The following is a 17,708-nucleotide window of genomic DNA, read 5'->3' as shown; positions in this document are numbered from 1 at the left end:
CATGCTCAGAAGGATGTTTCATCCTTGGCTCCTGCACAGCCAGGTGCAGTAGCCGAGGATAAAACATTTGCTGTAGTGTAGACACTCTGTGCCGGAGGTCTGTAGGCCAAAACAACAGAACTCCGGCACAGAGCGTCTAGTTCTAGGACTTCTGGTTAGGCTGTTAGGGGATCTTTGACCTCACTTCCCACCAGTGGAGCAGGGAGCAGCAGAATGCCGGGGGGGGGGGGGGGGGGACGCATCTCTGGGGGCCCTGTGATCGCCATTACCAGCAACCACATAACCACAGCAACCATCATCCAATCTACTGTTCTGGGGTGTCGTGGATTTCTAATTGACCATCATTACTGAGAGGCTGGGAGAGGCGAGGGCCTGTGCTATGGGTGCCATTTCCCGCCATTAGAAATAGCGGCAGCCATCTTAATTTACATAAGATGCAACTTGCAGAATTTCAAGACAGCATCTGGGCTCAGGTGTTTGTCGACTTGAGGTCAAAGCTTGAGAATCTGGAAAGGTGCCGCTTGGAGAATCAAGAGGAGTGCCACTACGAACAGGAAATTTGGATTGTCTTGAACCGATTACCAGACACTTTAGCACCCTGAAAAATATAGCAATGGCTTTACTCACAATTTTTCCCTCTACGTACTTTTGTGAGACCTTATTCTCAGTGTTAAATAATATCAAAACCAACAAAAGAAACAGATTGACAGATGAAGTTAGTAGCGCTTGCTTGGGCTTGAAGTGTACAAAATACCAACCTTCAATTGAAGATTTAGCCAATGAAATTCAGCAACAAAAAAGTCACTAATAGGCAGATTAGTTAAAGAATTCCCCCTCCCCCTCACTTATCTTAGTTCATAGCACCCCACACAAGTTAAATAATATCAAGATCAACAAAAGAAACCAACTAACAGATGAACAAAAGTCACTAAGCAGGTAAGTTAAATAATTAGTTTTTGGTTTATTAAATACAGTTATATATTACAATTATACATTTTTGTTATTTAAACTATAAATATTGCGAAATTCTGGTTTTTTTCTTGAAGTGACACACCACTTGAGTTATGCTCAGTTTTTTGGCAAATTTTGACACACCAAGCTCAAAAGATTGCCCATCACTGGTCTAAGGATTGTCACAGAGCAGATATAGGGTTGAATCTTCCTCCTAGATTTAATAGCTGTGATCTTGGGTAAGTTAATAACTCTTCAAAGTCTCAATTACCTTATCTGTACAGTGGGGATTATCCCCAGGTAGAGACTAAGTGACATCTGATACACTAATGCCAACACAGCACCTGGCATCATGCAAACATTCTTTTTCCTTTCCCTTCTGCCTTCTTTGTTCCTGCTGTGTGCTCTTTCAGTTGATGCAGCCTGGTGCCTGAAAGGCAGGTGACCCATTGGCAGGGGTTTCTGCTTGTTTCCTTTGTCTATGAGGCTGGATGTAGACCTCTGAGCCAGGCAGTAGCAAAGGCTGTGGTGGGGGACCCTGGGTGACCTCAGGTGGCAGCATCAGTTCTTGTTGCTGTGTGTCCCTCTGAGACATAATGAAGGGATGCCTATGGTGTCTTATGTTGTAGGGATATGAGGGCGGGCTTTGAAGACAAGCCATGGTCACTGAACAGGGAGGTAGCAGTTACTCAGTGTGTCTCTGGGATCTGTGACTGCACTGCCTGGGTAGGGTTTGGTGGTGGCTGAGGACCTGACTTGTGTCTGATGGTGATGGAGAAACACAAGGTTAGTTTCTTGCAAGCCTCTGGTAACAATATTTTTGTTAACCAATCAATCCATTACCTTGTTTTATGTCTATTTCTGTTTAAGGACAGCTTACTTAATATAGATTGTTGATTCATTGTCATTGAACTCATGAACTACCGCACATTTAGTATCTTAGACTTGTGAGCTCATTCTTAATCAGATTTGGCAGTCAGGTCCATTAGCCCTCAATCATTCATTTATATTTAACTTGTGAGTCTTGAGCTTAGAAGGATTAGTTACACCACATGGACATGAACCTCTCGTTAGTTAATTCGGCCATCATTTAGGTCTTTGGCATTTGGGATAAGTTCAGTTGGGTACCCTTTAGAACCAAGTTTAATTTGTGCTTGGTGAGATCTTGAAAGGGGTTCAGATTCCAAACGGAGATTCCAAGCTTGCATTGGAGAGAGTCAGAATATGGAACCAAGACCAGCTGACCAAGGATCCCATGGGGAGAGAGGCACCACCTGCCTCCTTGGAGTGGGCACCCTCACTGGCCACATTGGATCTCTCAGCTGGGGAAAGGAAGTTGTGTTCTCTCTCTGCCCAGCGAAGGGTGCCTCAGATCGCCATTGATCTATTAGAATGTCCAGTAGAACAATCTTTTTCCTCTTGACGTGAGCATTGTTGACATTTTCATCAGCAGCCCAGGCTCTAAAAGCCACATCTTGGCAGGAGAAGACGTGAAATCTTTCTCCAGCCTTTGCTCCAAGCGATCACTCTGGGATTCAGGGTTGAGTCTTTTCATCAGAGGCATAGAAGCACTGGAATAGAGGCACATAACTCTTTCCAGCTTCAGGGAAATTGGGTGTGTGTGTATGTTTCCCTCCTTTTTCTTCCCCCCTTTTTCTCCCTCCCTCCCTCCCTCCCTCCTTTCTTCCCTTCCTTCTTTTCTTCCTTTATCATATTTTTTCCAAAGTTAGAAGCAGGGAGGCAATCAGACAGACTCCCACATACACCCGACCGGGATCCACCCAGCATGTCCATAAGGGGGCAATGATCTGCCCATCTGGGGTGTTGTTCCCTTGCAGAGCCATTCTAGCGCCTGAGGCAGAGGCCATGGAGCCATCCTCAGCGCCCGGGCCAACTTTGCTCCAATGGAGCCTGGGCTGTGGGAGGGGAAGAGAGAGACAGAGAGGAAGGAGAGGGGGAAGGGTGGAGAAGCAGATGGGCGCTTCTCTTGTGTACCCTGGCCAGGAATCAAACCCAGTACCTCCACATGCCAGGCCGATGCTTTACCACTGAGCCAACTGGCCAGGGCCCATAGGTACTTTTCTATTGCTTATCAGTTTCTCTGATCAATCAATAACTATACAAGTATTAATCAGGCACCTGTTTTTGCCATAACCATGCTTGATAGTAAGGAAATGTGGAGAAAGATGGAGGTGCTGGGAATTAGTGGAATGGAATGTCTTAGCTATCTGGAACAAAGACACTGATGTATTGTGAGCCCTCGATTCAGTGGACATGGGAAAGAAGGCAGGAGATTTGGTTGCTTGACGGTACAAGCGGTAAAGTGAGATTCATTGTATCTCAAAGTTTTATTCTACGTCGGCATGCCCTAGATACTATCTTATTTCTGAACGAAGGTTTCCAACAAATCTTGAACAAACTTTGCAACAGAAATTTTTATTTCAAGGAGAACGGGGTCTTTATTGGGCTTGTGTACAGTTCTGTGTGCAGTGAGAAGTCTGAGGAGGGGCAGGCACTGGATAAATATTTGCTTAAAGAAAAAAATTAAGAGAGACTGAGATGGACACTGGTACACACTCACCTCCTTTGCCATGGACTGTCTTTGCAGTTGTTTCTGGATGTGTTTGGGGGGATGATGACCTTCTCCTGCCATGCCTCCAGGAACTGGGTGAGGGGTCCAGGGGTGGTACAATGTGTCACAGCATCTGGGAATGCATTGCAGACCCTCTTCCCTCAGTTGCTCATCAGAGGGGCCTTCTGAGAGCTTTCCAGAAAACTTATTAGACAAGTCCAGCATCCGCTTATCTTTGAAAGGCATATGCATTCCCCTTTGCTGTCTCTAATGGCTATTATCTGAAAACTGTCTAGACTTTCCAACTGGGTTAAGGAGAATGAGAATGAAATATTTCTTCACTTGGGGATGGGGGCGGACACAATGAAATATTCCCATTCCCGACCTCTGAGGCTGACTCCCTGCACAGTCAGCTAGAGGCTCCACAACTTGGGGAATGGGATTTGTCAGTGCCTAAGTGATATCCCATCACAAGGAGACTATATATTGCTTGGCTTGCACAAAGAGTTTTTGCAATAAACTTTTCCATTTGAGTGGAAAGGAAGCAGGAAAAACCTTTAATCTTGTCTCTTGCATAGTATCTGTGATGGGGTTAGGGTGATTGCTCCCAACTGCTTAGAGAGGATTTTGGTGGGAGGTGGATTCCAGCTCCCTTTTGTATTCATGTATAACTTTTTAAAAAATCTCCTTTTATCCCAAAGCTCTTCATGTTAGCATCTAGCCAAAAGTGCACTTTTTTTTCCAGTTTATTAAACATGTTGCCTCTTGGATCTTATATTAAAATCTATTTCCTTTCTGTAGGAGACAAAGCAAAACCAGAAAATTGCCTAGTAATTTTTCCACTTTGATTCTGCTATTTGCAAAGGGCACCTCAGTCCTCCAGTTGCAGTAAGGAGCTGCTCTCTGGAGGAGGAAGGGACTTAACTCCAGAGTTGCTGTCCCCCTGAGGGTGGGGAGATCTGAAGTGGGCCAGCCCCCTCCTCACCCCTCAGCTTTGACTCGGCATCAGCATAGTGAGTTAGGGGAGCATGTCACTGTGAAAATTAAGTTTAAGTAAACTTTTTTAAAATCGATTCCACAACCAAATAGAAACTATTGTTATCTGCTAGTACAGACTTTAAGGGGATCTCCCCTCTCTTTGGGGTCTCCCAGCCTTCGGTAATGTCTCCTTTGATTTCTTGGAGCATTTGTCTGATAGCAATGGACACTTCAAGGTCAGAAGGGACTTAATACTCTGCCTAAGTCTGGAAATTTCTCTCCGCCGAGAAAAGAGCTCACTTTTCTCCTAAGACAGCCCGCTGACTGTAGGCCTCTCTAATTGCTCAGATGTCCTCTCTGATGTTGAGCTGAAGTTTGTACTGCTGCTGCCACACACTGGTCTCTGCCCTCACAGCTGAGAACACTGTTTCATCTAAACCAGTCTCCATGAGGAAGAGTGTGACAGTGGCCTGAGACTGCAGGACAGGAGCTGTGAGCTCACATGCTCTCAAGGGCCTGGGAAGAGAGACCTCAGTGGATGGAGGGAGCTGGTCAGATGGTAAGTGGCCAGTGACAGACTCAGAGTGCTGAGACATAGGAGTGGTATGCTCCTTTTCTAGAAGAGACCACCATTCCTGCCAACCCCTGCTGCATGGCAGTGTGGGTCCAGTGTGGCCACAGCGTGCAATTTTTCAAGAGAAGCTTGAAATTCAGACCTTTTTTTTTTTTTATGTGAAATCTCTCACTTTCTAAATCCTGGCAACTAATTAAAGAAAATTAGCCTAGCACAGACCAAACAGATCAAACTTCAGGCCAGGAACAGCCCTTGGGTCTCCACTTTCTGATGGAAAAATGAAGAGCAGGGATGGCAGGCGTGAGAGCAGTGTACAGTTCTGAAATTTTAGGACCCCCTCTCCAGTGCTCCTTTTGCTATTCTCTGTTTCCCAGCAATGAGTAGCTTGCAGTCCTGAAGTGCTCACATTCAGGGATGGCAGGGAAGGGGAGAGAGACCATGTCCCATCTAAAAGTTGGAGGTGGGAGGCAGCATCCAATGGTGGCGTGGATGGTGGGCCGTAGCAGGACAGAAAGCAGGCAGAGAGCAGGCAGCCATAGCGAGGAGAAGGCAGGACTCACAGAGCCCGCCTGGCTGGAGAAGAGAGTGGCCCCGACATTCCTGATGTCAACATGCCCAAGTCCCTCCAGAATCTCATGAAAATAGCATTCCCTTGCGGAAAGGGGAAATAGCTTAATTTGTTGGGTTGTATTGACAGGAGCTAACTGGGCAGAGCTCGGGGGTAGAGACCAAGAGGCAGGCTTCTTGGACAGGAAATGGGAGCAGAATGGGCTGAAAGGGGCAGTGGGAGGGCACTAATACAACTGGCGTCTCTGAATTCAGAGCCCAAAGAGTTGGTTATATTATGGGAGCTGGAGGAGAAGAGCTAATTTGTGTTTCCTTGCTGGTACCTTGGTTAAAATCTCTCTATCTATTTCTCTCTATTATATAGGTATGTGGGGCTTTCTACTTTATCTCTGTATACCTTGCACTAGTAAACCCTTAATGACTGTTTGATGAATGAATATACTGTATATATTTAGTATAAAACATGCAACATTGGTCATGGAGGAAGTACGAACACCCACCTCAGGAAATCTGGGCTATCAACTCAGAGTCTCAGGAGTTCAGCTTTCATGAGGGTGTCTGGACCCCCAAGGAGGACATTGGAGCTGTCAATTTGTCGTTGGGGGCCCGGGCTAACAACTTCTAAACAAACAGAAGAAACTTTAGCCTTCCTGTGCTTTAGTGCGGAGGAAGTAGACAAGTAGAAGAAAGTTATTAGGAAGTCATGAAATGGATACCACCTTTGGAGAGGACACTTTAAAAGGCCATAGTGGGGACAGGGTGTACTTAGCCCAATCCCTAGGCAATTTTCTGAAGTTCCTAAAGAGAATAGAGAAGTGAAGAGAAAGGCCTGACTTTCCCAGGGGCTGAAAGAATCGTGATCACTCTGAAAGGCTCTGCTGTGATGGAGGTGGAGAGGAGGAGAGGAGAATGGCAGCAGGAGGGGAGGCAGGAATGATAGCCACTGCTGGGACCAGAAGGCCATTCTGCTGCCCAGGAGACCAGCTTTAGAGTTACCATGGCCTTGCTGGGTGAAGGCTGAGGCCAAAGTGTCAGTTATGCCCAGAGCTCTTATGAGTGGGGGAAACAAACATGTCTATTACTGTATGACTATATCTATTTACCTATCTTGTCTATCTATCTATCTATCTATCTATCTATCTATCTATCTATCTATCTATCTATCTATCATCTATCTCCTGTCTATCCATACACATATATTTATGTATCAATATTTATTTTGTATATGAAATGAATATATTAAAAATTTCAAAATAGTTGTGCCTATTTGCATACCTATATTCAGAAATGGCCTGACCAGGTGGTAACACAGTGGATAGAGTGTTAGACTGGGATGCAGAGGACCCAGGTTGAAACCCTGAGGTTGCCCACTTGAGTGCAGTCTCATCCGGTTTGAGCATGGGGTTGCTGGCTTGAGCGTGGGATCATAGACATGACCCCATGATCACTGGCTTGAGCCCAAAGGTCGCTGGTTTGAAGCCCAAGGTCATTGGCTTGAGCAAGTAGTCACTTACTCTACTGTATCCCTCTGGTCAAGCAATCAATGAACAACTAAGGTGCTGCAACAAAGAATTGATCCTTCTTATCTCTCTCCCTTCCTGTCTGTCTGTCCCTCTCTCTCTCTCTCTCTGTCAAAAAAAAAAAAAAAAAAAAAAAAAAAAAAAAGGATTTCACTTCATTGTATTCCAGAAAATACTGAGCTACTGAGGACTACATTGAAAAATTACATTTTTTTCCCTGACTTTGAGGGTCTTCTATAGGTTTCTTCCACTTCTGCTCCCGTTCTCCAATCACTCTTCTCCCTTCTGAAAGAAAGCTAAGTCTACCGTGCACTCTTAAATTATTTTAATTTAAGAGGAGATGGTATTAAAAGAGAGAGAGGAGCGTCCTCTCAGAGAAGTTATCTCTTTCAAGGATGTTTGAGATTCCAGATGCTGATACTGACATATGGCTGTGTCATCACATTTCTGGAGGGAGACACCGTGTCAGAACCGATGGCATGGTCGCGCATGGTCTCCGTCGAGTCAGTGGTTCATCTTTGTGCTCAGCTGCAGTTCTGCCTACCTGGGTCACTGTGTGGGCAGCTGCTGGGACAAGGACAGGACCTGGGGAGGCAAGTCCCTTGTCTCAAGAGAGCTGGCTATGAGCACATCAATTCAACCACATCTGCTTTCTAAAAAAGGGAAAAGAAAATTCCTTGGGAAGAAGCCGTGGAAAATGTGCAAATGACTCCCTGGTCACAAAGGACCAGTGGGGCAGAGCTCAGTGACAAAATGTGGGTTTTGAAAGAAAAAAAATCCTGTAAAAATGTGGTCTTAAGAATATTATTTGTCACTGACTGCAGAAATTTCACAACTGTGTCTCTTCCCTAAGGCAAGAAATGGAAACCTTGCGATGAAGGGAATAACTTGTAGCTTTCGCGGACAAATTGGTATCTACTGGCCTCTTGCCCACAGCACACAACAGTCATCTATCGGCACCACATATTTTGGCATTTAATTCTACTGTTTAAAATTATTCTCTAGTTATTTCATGCTTCACTGTCTTGTCCTTTCAAAAAGCCTGGTGTTGGTTCTACCTCAGTGTTGCCACCAAAGGATTCTTTCTTGACTCCTGCCCCAGATCCAAGGAGAACCGTAGGCTGCGGCCCTCTGGCTGGTGTCTGGGGAGCACTGGAGGCCTTGGGGGCTCCGGGGAACTCTGTGGGCACAGCCAGTTTGGCTGCTTGGTTCTCTCTGGCTCTAGGCTTCACCCACTGCTGTAGAAGCTGCCCCTGAGCCCTGTCCGTTCAGCTAGGCCACCACCCTACCACCTCATCTTTGCCAGCTCCTTGCTCTGTCGCATCCTCATTTTGGCCCCTTGTCTTGACCTCCACAACCTTCACGTTCACATTTCTGCTTTTCACCTGATGCTGAGAAGCACTGTTGCTTCCAAGATGCTGCCACATCATTCTACCTTGCTCTCTGGGATCCAAGCTTTGGTATCCACTCAACTTAGATCTAACCAGAGTTGACGATGCTCCCTGGACTTGGCGGTTCTGACTCCAGCTCCACCTTGGCAAGGGTCAGACCTCCTATTCTGGTTAGTTCCCTTTTTCAGTTCCACTCCCCACTCCCGCCCATCCAAGTTTTCTCCTGCTTAGAGAAGGTAGGGCAGAAAGCAACAATGTGAGTTTCAGCTGAAGGAAGAGAACCGTTGGATTACCCACATGTGAAGCTGGTTGTCACTGCAAAGACTAAGAATAAAGAGGGCCAAGGGGATGTGAAGAGAAGAGGTGCTTTTATGCCCTCGTCTCTATTTTCTTTCTTCATTTTAGTTCTTCGTGTGTGCAAGATAATATGTTGGTTATTTTCCACTGGCCTTCTTCAATGCCTGAAATTTTTACTTCGAGGTTTACTATGGTTGTCACAGGTTACATTGTTTAGCAGTCAGTAGGAATGTTAGAGTACGGAGAAAGAGATCAAGTCTAATCAAGAGTGGTGGCTTCCAAACATGGTAGGGCATATTGGGACCAGACTGTGGTGATGTTTTTATTTATCCTGGGATAATACAGGCAATGGAGTGAGTTATTCATGGAGAGAAGAATGGGTAATTCAAAAGACATACTGATTTTGAGATCATGCATAACTATTTTGGGAAAGACATGTCTGTTTTGAAAGATGAAGTGGTGACGGAAGATGATTTGACTTTGGGTGGTAGGCACACAATGCAATATGAAGATCATGTGTCACAGAAATGTACACTTGAAACCTATATAACCTTATTAACCAGTCACACCGATAAATTTAATAATAAGAAATAAAAGAAAGATGAAGTGATGTAAATCGGTAGTAGATTTTTTTCTATTTTTAAGTTCTTGTTTGACAAAACTCAAGTTAGTTTTCTATTTTTATTTATCTTTAAATAATGAACTGGTCTGTAAGATCTCTAATTTCAATAACTGCTAGTTGAGAGCATGTTTTCCATCAAAGAGTGGCCTGGGTGGGGTCCAGGGAAAAAGAAGACCTGAAAATTCAGGGAGCAGCAAGCAGGGCCTTGAGTTTGAGAGAGACCCAGAGCCTACAGAGCCTGTCCACGTTGTGTCCAAAGCCAGCCCCGGTCCCAACACGGTAGGCACGCAAGAAGGATGGACCGAGGGCAACTCTGCCAGAGATAACACTCTTCCTTCTTCTCCTGCCTCAGCAAGAAGGCTATCTATCAAGTTGTCAAGAAATCTCTTCCATTTCTTACCCAGATGGGTGACTGTAATCCATCAAGAGACAAAGATGGTTGAGGGAAAGTGTTGTCCACGTTTCAGCGCTACTGGCTCTGTGTTTTGGAGCCAGGACACCCAGTCTCTGAAGTCAAAGGCCAGTGTGTTGTAATGTGAATTCATGTTACCAAATTAAGCAGTCACGTACATAAAGGAATACACTGACTATTCCATAAAAAATAGTTTTTGTTTTGTTGTTTTTTCATTGAGGTTAAAGACCCTGTAGGGGAAAGAGAAATTTATCCTGGAGGAGGGACGCTGGGGGATCCTTCTCCAGCCCCACCACTCTCTTACTGTGGTTTCTACAGGAGCATAATTTTCAGAAAAAGTGTAGGCTAAGAAGCAAAATGGAAAATTTGAGAAGATAAAAATATAAACAATTCTTTTAAAATGTTCTTTATATTCCTGAAGTGACTTTTTAGTTTAAAATATAACAATGTAGAATGTATAAGTTGTTTTGTTCAAAATTGCCACACATTCAAAACTAGTTTATTCAAAAGACACACATTTTTTATTTTTATTATCTTTCAAACGTTGAACATTTTTATCACCAATGGAGTTATAGTTTATTGATCTTTAAATAAGGGAGACTTCATTATTTATTTTTTTATTACTTAAATAATGTAAATAACTTTTCTTTCTCTGAATTTCAAGAAATCTCTGGGCCCTGGCTGACTGGCTCATTGGTAGAGCATCAGCTCAGTGTGTGAATGTTCTGGGTTCGATTCCCAGTCAGGGCACACAGGAGAAGCATCCATCTGCTTCTCCATCCCTTCCTCTCTCACTACTCTCTCTCTTTTTCCCTTCTGCAACCATTACTCAATAAGAGCAAGTTGGCCTTCGGCACTGATGATGGCTCCATGACCTCTACCTCAGGCACTATAAAGAACTTGGTTGTTGAACAATGAAGCAGTGCCCTAGATGGGCAGAACATCACTTCTTAGTGGGCTTGCCAGATGGATCCCGGTCGGGGTGCATGTGAGAGTCTGTCTCTGCCTCCTCTCCTCTTACTGAATAAAAAAAAAATGGGGGGAAGAAATCTCTGACCCTGACTGGGTAGCGCAGTTGGTTAGAGCATTGTCCCGATATGCCAAGACTGTGGATTTGATCCCTGGGCACATAAAAGAAGCAACCAATGAATGCACATGTAAGTGGAAGAACAAGTCAATGCTTCTCTCTCTCTCTCCCTCCCTCTCCCCCTTCCTCTCTCTCACTCTCAAATCAATAAATATAAAAATTATTTTAAAAATCCCTAAAGATTGCAATAACAGTTTTTATACTTTTTGGAACTTAGCATTTCTCACATGTCAAGTAGATTCATAAAGGGAACTGAGGAAAAGAAAAAGCTATCTTGTTATTGTCTCATCTGTATCATTGAGTTCAACCTTTGACAGGCTTTGTCTAATGTGTCTCATTTCTCAGGTGTCACCATCCATAATTTCTCTTCCCTAAACTTCATTTTTATTTTCTCAATAAGCTTTTACAGCCCTGGCCAGGTAGTTCAATTGGTTGGAGCATTGTCCTGATATTCAAAGATTGCAGGTTCTACCCCCAGTCAGGGCACATACAAGAATCAACCAATAAATGCATAAACAAGTGAAACAAATTGATGTCTTTCTTTCTCTTCCCCTCTCTCTAAAACCAATAAATAAAAAATATAAAAAATAAGCTTCTGCAGATTAGTTCAATCTTTTCCATTTAAAAAATATCTTAGATTTTCTTTTCTTTTTTCTTTTTAATACAGGGACAGAGATAGAGTCAGAGAGAGGGATAGATAGGGACAGACAGACAGGAACAGAGAGAGATGAGAAGCATCAATCATCAGTTTTTCGATTTGACACCTTGGCAGTTCATTGATTGCTTTCTCATATGTTCCTTGACCGTGGGCCTTCAGCAGACTGAGTAACCCCTTGCTCGAGCCAGCAACCTTGGGTCCAAGCTGGTGAGCTTTGCTCAAATCAAATGAGCCCGTGCTCAAGCTGGCAACCTCGGGGTCTCGAACCTGGGTGCTCCGCATCCCAGTCTGATGCTCTATCCACTGCGCCACTGCCTGGTCAGGCTAGATTTTCTTTATTTCCAAATTATTTTTTAGTATTACAAATGTAGATTTGTAATTACCAGCTATTTTCACACATGCAGATGATGGGGAAATGCAAAGCAGGCAGAAAGCTGATAAAGAATATGTGTAGAGGATGTGACATAGAAAGGCTACAAGACAGAAAGAACAAATTCATCAGAACCCCAGGTTTTTCCTTGCATCATCCACATAGAAATGTTCTCAATTTAGAAGATACAAGCCTGACCAGGCAGTGGCACAGTGAATAGAGTGTAGGACTGGGACACAGAAAACCCAAGTTTGAGACCCCGAGGTCGCCAGCTTGAACACGGGCTCATCTGGTTTGAGCAAGGCTCACCAGTTTGAGCCCAAGGTTGCTGGCTCGAGCAAGGGGTCACTAGGTCTGCTGTAGCCCCCTGGTCAAGGCACATATGAGAAAGCAATCAATGAACAATTAAGGTGCCACAACAAAGAATTGATGCTTCTCATTTCTCCCCTTTCCTGTCTGTCCCTATCTGTCCTTCTCTCTGACTCTCTCTGTCTCTGTCAGAAAATAAATAAATTTAAAAAAAAAAAAGCCTGACCAGTGGTGGTGCAGTGGATAAAGTGTCAACCTGGAAACACTGAGGTTGCCGGTTCAAAACCCTGGGTTTGCCTAGTCAAGGCAGATATGGGAGTTGTTACTTCTGGCTCCTCCCTCCTCTCTCTCTCTCTCTCTCTCTCTCTCTCCCCTCTCTAAAATGAATAAATAAAATCTTCAAAAAGAAAAGAAAAAAAAGAATACCTTGAAAAAAAAAGAAGATACAGAAATGTCTATTCTAGTATCACATTCTTGGTTTTCTAATCTTGTCATGATGGATCTGGGCAAAGTACATAAAAAAGCTTCTGTAAAGGATTCATTGTTCTAGATGCCATTATGAACACTTGTGATTCATGGGAAGACATCAAAATATCAACATTAACAGGTGTTTGGAAGAAGTTGATTCCAACCCTTGTGGATGACCTAGAGGAGCTCAAGACTTCCATGGGTGTGGAGGAAATAGCAAGAGAACTAGAATTAGAAGCGGAGCCTGAAGATGTGACTGGTTTGCTACCATCTCCAGATAAAACTCTAACAGACGAGGAGTTGCTTCTTATGAATGAGCAAAGAAAGGGATTTCTTGAGATGGAATCTACTGGTGAAAATGCTGTGATGATTGTTGAAATGACAACAAAGGATTTAGAATATTCCATAAACTTAGGCAATAAAGTGTGGCCGAATTTGAAAGAACTGACTCCAGCTTTGGAAGAAGTTTTGCTATGGGCAAAATGCTATCAAACAGCATTGCATCTTCCCGAGAAACAGTTCATAAAAGAAAGAGTGAGGGCCCTGGCCGGTTGGCTCAGCGGTAGAGCGTCGGCCTGGTGTGCGGGGGACCCGGGTTCGATTCCTGGCCAGGGCACATAGGAGAAGTGCCCATTTGCTTCTCCATCCCCCCCCCCTCCTTCCTCTCTGTCTCTCTCTTCCCCTCCTGCAGCCAAGGCTCCATTGGAGCAAAGATGGCCCGGGAGCTGGGGATGGCTCCTTGGCCTCTGCCCCAGGCACTAGAGTGGCTCTGGTCGCGGCAGAGCGACGCCCCGGAGGGGCAGAGCATCGCCCCCTGGTGGGCAGAGCGTCGCCCCTGGTGGGTGTGCCGGGTGGATCCCAATCGGGCACATGCGGGAGTCTGTCTGACTGTCTCTCCCCATTTCCAGCTTCAGAAAAATACAAAAAAAAAAAAAAAAAAAAAAAAAAAAAGAGTGAGTTGATGCAGCAAACTTCACTGTTGTCTCATTACTTCATAACTAGAAGCTTGTTACATTTTGACCTTAACCCATTTTGCTTTCCCTTCCTGACCCCTCAACTCTAGAAACCACCAATCTGTTCTCTGTACCTATGAGTTTGGCTTTTTTTTTAGAATATAAGATTCCACATATAAGTAAGATCATACAGTTTTGTCTTTCTCTGTCTGACTTAGCTCACTTAGCATGGTGCTCTCAAGGGCCGTCCATGTTGTTGCCAATGGTAGCATTTCCTTCTTTTTAGGTTGTTTCCCACGTATTATTTTTTATATGTTCATAAGACCTTCCTAAATTTGACCAAAATAAAAAACAGTGGGACTTTATAGGACACATTCTCTAGTCATGAACAAATAAAATTAGAAATAAACAATAAAAAGGTACTAACAAATAATGACTATTTGGAAATAAGAACTAGTTCTAGAAAACACTAAAATCAAACAGGAAATTTAAAAAGAATTTTCTGTTTAGAAACAAAAAAAGAATTACTGGAATAGAAAACCAACAACCAAAAACAAACAAACAAATACAGAACAGCAAATAAACTCACCAATAAGTTAAAAGAAAAAAAAATCTTGACACAACAGTAAATGCCAAAAAGGCATTAAATTATATGTGTCATTCTTTTTTTTTTTCCCTTAAGCAGGGAGGCAGAGAAACAGATTCCCGCATGCATCCCGACCAGGATCCACCCAGCAAGCCCCTGATGGGGAGATGCTCTGCCTGAGGCAAGGCCATGGAGCCATCCTCAGCATCCGAGGCCAACTGGATCCAACCATGCCATGGCTATGGGAGAGGGAGAGAGAGAGAGATAGAGAGAGAGAGAGAGTGAGAGAGAGAGAGAGAGAGAGAGAGAGAGAGAGAGAAGGCAGAGGGGTTAAAAAGCAAATGGTCACTTCTGTGTGCCCTGACCAGAAATCAAACCAGGACATCCACACGCTTGGCCGACACTTTACTGTTGAGCTAACCGGCCAGGGCCATATGTGTCATTCTTAATATAAATGGGAATAGAAAAGAGGAAATCCTTGAATATAAAGGTCACCAAAAAACAATAAAAAATATTATCGTAAAGTAATAGATGGTGCTAAGACAATTTCAAATACAATAAAAAAGTAGAAAGAAGGATGCCCACAATCACCATTATTATTTAACTTTATTTTGGAGTTTTTAGCAGATGTAATAGGCAACAAAATTAAATAGCAGGCATAAATATTGGAAAAAAACTAGGTTAAACCATTTTTTCTTGCTACTAATAAGATTGTATATATGAAACCCAAGGAATCTGAAGGAAAACTATTGAATTTAATAAATGAACTTCGATATAAAACAATTATATAAAAAGAATTTATTTTTTTTTAGTATTCCAAAAGTAAGCACCTAGTAATGGAAATGGAAAGATTATATCATTTAAAATCATGACAAAATAGTTTAAAGTGGCCTGACCAGTGGTGGTGCAGTGGACGGAGCATCAGCCTGGGACAATGAGGTCCCAGGTTCAAAATCCAAAGGTCACTGGCTTGAGTGTAGGCTCACCAGCTTGAGCACGGGGATGCCAGCTTAAATGTGGGATCATCAAGATGACCTTATCGTCGTTGGCTTGAGCCCAAAGGTCACTGGCTTGAAGCTCAAGGTCACTGGCTTAAAGCCCAATGTTGCTAACTTGAGCAAGAGCTCACTGGCTGGAGACCCCCAAGTCATGGCACTTATAAGAAGCAATCAATGAACAACTAAAGTGACACAACTACGAGTTGATGCTTCTATCTCTCTCCCTTCCTGTCTCTGTCTCTCCCTCTTACTAAAATAAATAAATAAATAAAAATAAATAAAAAATAATAAAGTGAAGACCTAGATTCTGTATAAAAATATGATACCTCACTAAAAGACAGATCTGAATAAATAGAGCCACATTATATTGTTAGATGGGATGATAACAATAAAAATGACAATCTTCCCAAATTGATATATAATTTTTTTCTCACTAAACTTTGTTTTAATGGATCTCATAATCCTGTGACAGATATTTGGTCAAGTTGTTCCCACTAAAAAGTACTGATTTTAAAAACTGAGAACTTAAAAACTGCCACACACACAAAAAAGCCCCAAACGATCCACAAAACATTCTCTTTTCTTTCTGAAAGTTTTACAATGCATTGTAATCATAACCAGTATTTTGCTATTAAACTTAAATGGCCAATTGAAACAAACAATTCTGAGACTATTCTTCCATTACCGATTAAGACTGGGGTGGCAGATATTGGGGGTAATATTCATTTAGTCTTCTGAGCAGACTTGGTGACTTTGCCAGTACCAGCTGCCTTTTTGTTCACTGCTTTGATGACATCCACAGCAGCAGTCTGTCTTATGTCATGAATAGCAAAATGGCCCAGAGGAGGATAGTCAGAGAAACTCTCAAAACACACGGGCTTGCCAAGAACCATATCAATAATGGGAGCATCACCAGATTGCAAAAAACTTTGGGCATCTTCCAGCTTTTTCCCATAATGACAATCAATCTTCTCTTTCAGCTTAGCAAGTTTGCGAGCAATATGAGCTGTGTGACAATCCAGCACAGGTACATAGCTGGCAGTGATTTGGCTTGGATGGTTTAAGATAATCACCTGAGCGATGAAGCCAGCTGCTTCCATTGGTGGGTCATTTTTGATGTCACCAACCACATTCCCACAATGAACATCTTTGACATATATGTTCTTGACATTGAAGCCCACATTGTCCCCACCCCCAGAAAGAGCCTCACTCAATGCTTCATGGTACATTTTAGCAGCATTTATTTCAGTTGTAACATTGACTGGAGCAAAGGTGACCACCATGCCTGGTTTGAGAACACCAGTCTCCACTTGTCCCAAAGGGACAGTACCAATACCACCAATTTTGTATATATCTTGGAGGGGCAGATGCAAAGGCTTGTCAGTTGGATGAGTTGGCCGCAGGATGCAATCCAGAGCTCCAAGCAGTGTGGTTCCACTGCCATTGCCATCCTTACAGGTGACTTTCTATCCCTTGAACTAAGGCATGTTAGCACTTGGCTCTAGCATGTTGTTGTCATTATAACCAGAAATTGGCACAAATGCTACTGTGTCAGGGTTGTAGCCAATTCTTTTAATGTATGTACAACTTCTTTAACAGTTTCCTCATATCTCTTCTGGCTGTACGATGGTTCAGGGGAATCCATTTTTTAACACCAGCAATCAGTTGTTTCACACCCAGTGTATAAGCTAGAAGGACATGTTCATGGGTCTACCCATTCTTGGAGATACTGGCTTCAAATTCATCAACACCAGTCGCAACGATCAGGAAAGCACAGCCAGCCTGAGGGTGCTTGTAACGATGTTTTCGGTAAATTCTGTGTGTCCTGGGGCATCAGTGTTGGTCACATAATTCTTGTTGGTCTCAAGTTTTCATAAGGAGACATCAATGGTGATACCACATTCATTTGCAGCTTTCAGTTTATCCAAGACCCAGGCATACCTGAAGGATTCCTTCCTCATCTCAGCAGCCTCCTTCTCAATGTTTTCAATGATTGTTTTGTCAGTCTCACCACATTTGTAGACCAGATGGCCAGTAGTGGTGAACTTGCCAGAATCTATGTGTCCAATGACAACGACGTTGATATGAATCTTTTCCTTTTCCATTTTGGCTTTAGTTTAATGATAGTTTTTATGACACCTGTGTTCTCCTGGTAAACCCATTGCAAAAAGGATATAAAAATTTCTGCAGTTTAAAACTTTGATTGGATTATCTTAGAACTGGATGAAAAGATCTTAAATTTCCATAAAATATTCAAGAATAAGAATGTTATGCCTAGCCCGTGGTGGCACCGTGGATAAAAGCGTTGACCTGGAATGCTAGTTCAAAACCCTGGGCTTGACTGATCAAGGCACATATGGGAATTGATGTTTCCTGCTCATCCCTTCCCTTTCTT

At 43.2% G+C, this 17,708-nt stretch overlaps 1 pseudogene; it reads right to left on the bottom strand.

Moving 5' to 3' along the window:
• Positions 1-16,035: 16,035 nt before the first annotated feature.
• On the bottom strand, positions 16,036-17,418 carry LOC136404138 (elongation factor 1-alpha 1 pseudogene; annotated as a pseudogene).
• Positions 17,419-17,708: the final 290 nt, after the last annotated feature.

This window comes from Saccopteryx leptura, chromosome 4 (assembly GCF_036850995.1).
Source record: "Saccopteryx leptura isolate mSacLep1 chromosome 4, mSacLep1_pri_phased_curated, whole genome shotgun sequence".
Taxonomy (NCBI): Eukaryota; Metazoa; Chordata; class Mammalia; order Chiroptera; family Emballonuridae; genus Saccopteryx; species Saccopteryx leptura.
The sequence above is the reverse complement of the archived record's forward strand: the minus strand, read 5'-3'. Positions and strand labels throughout refer to the sequence as shown.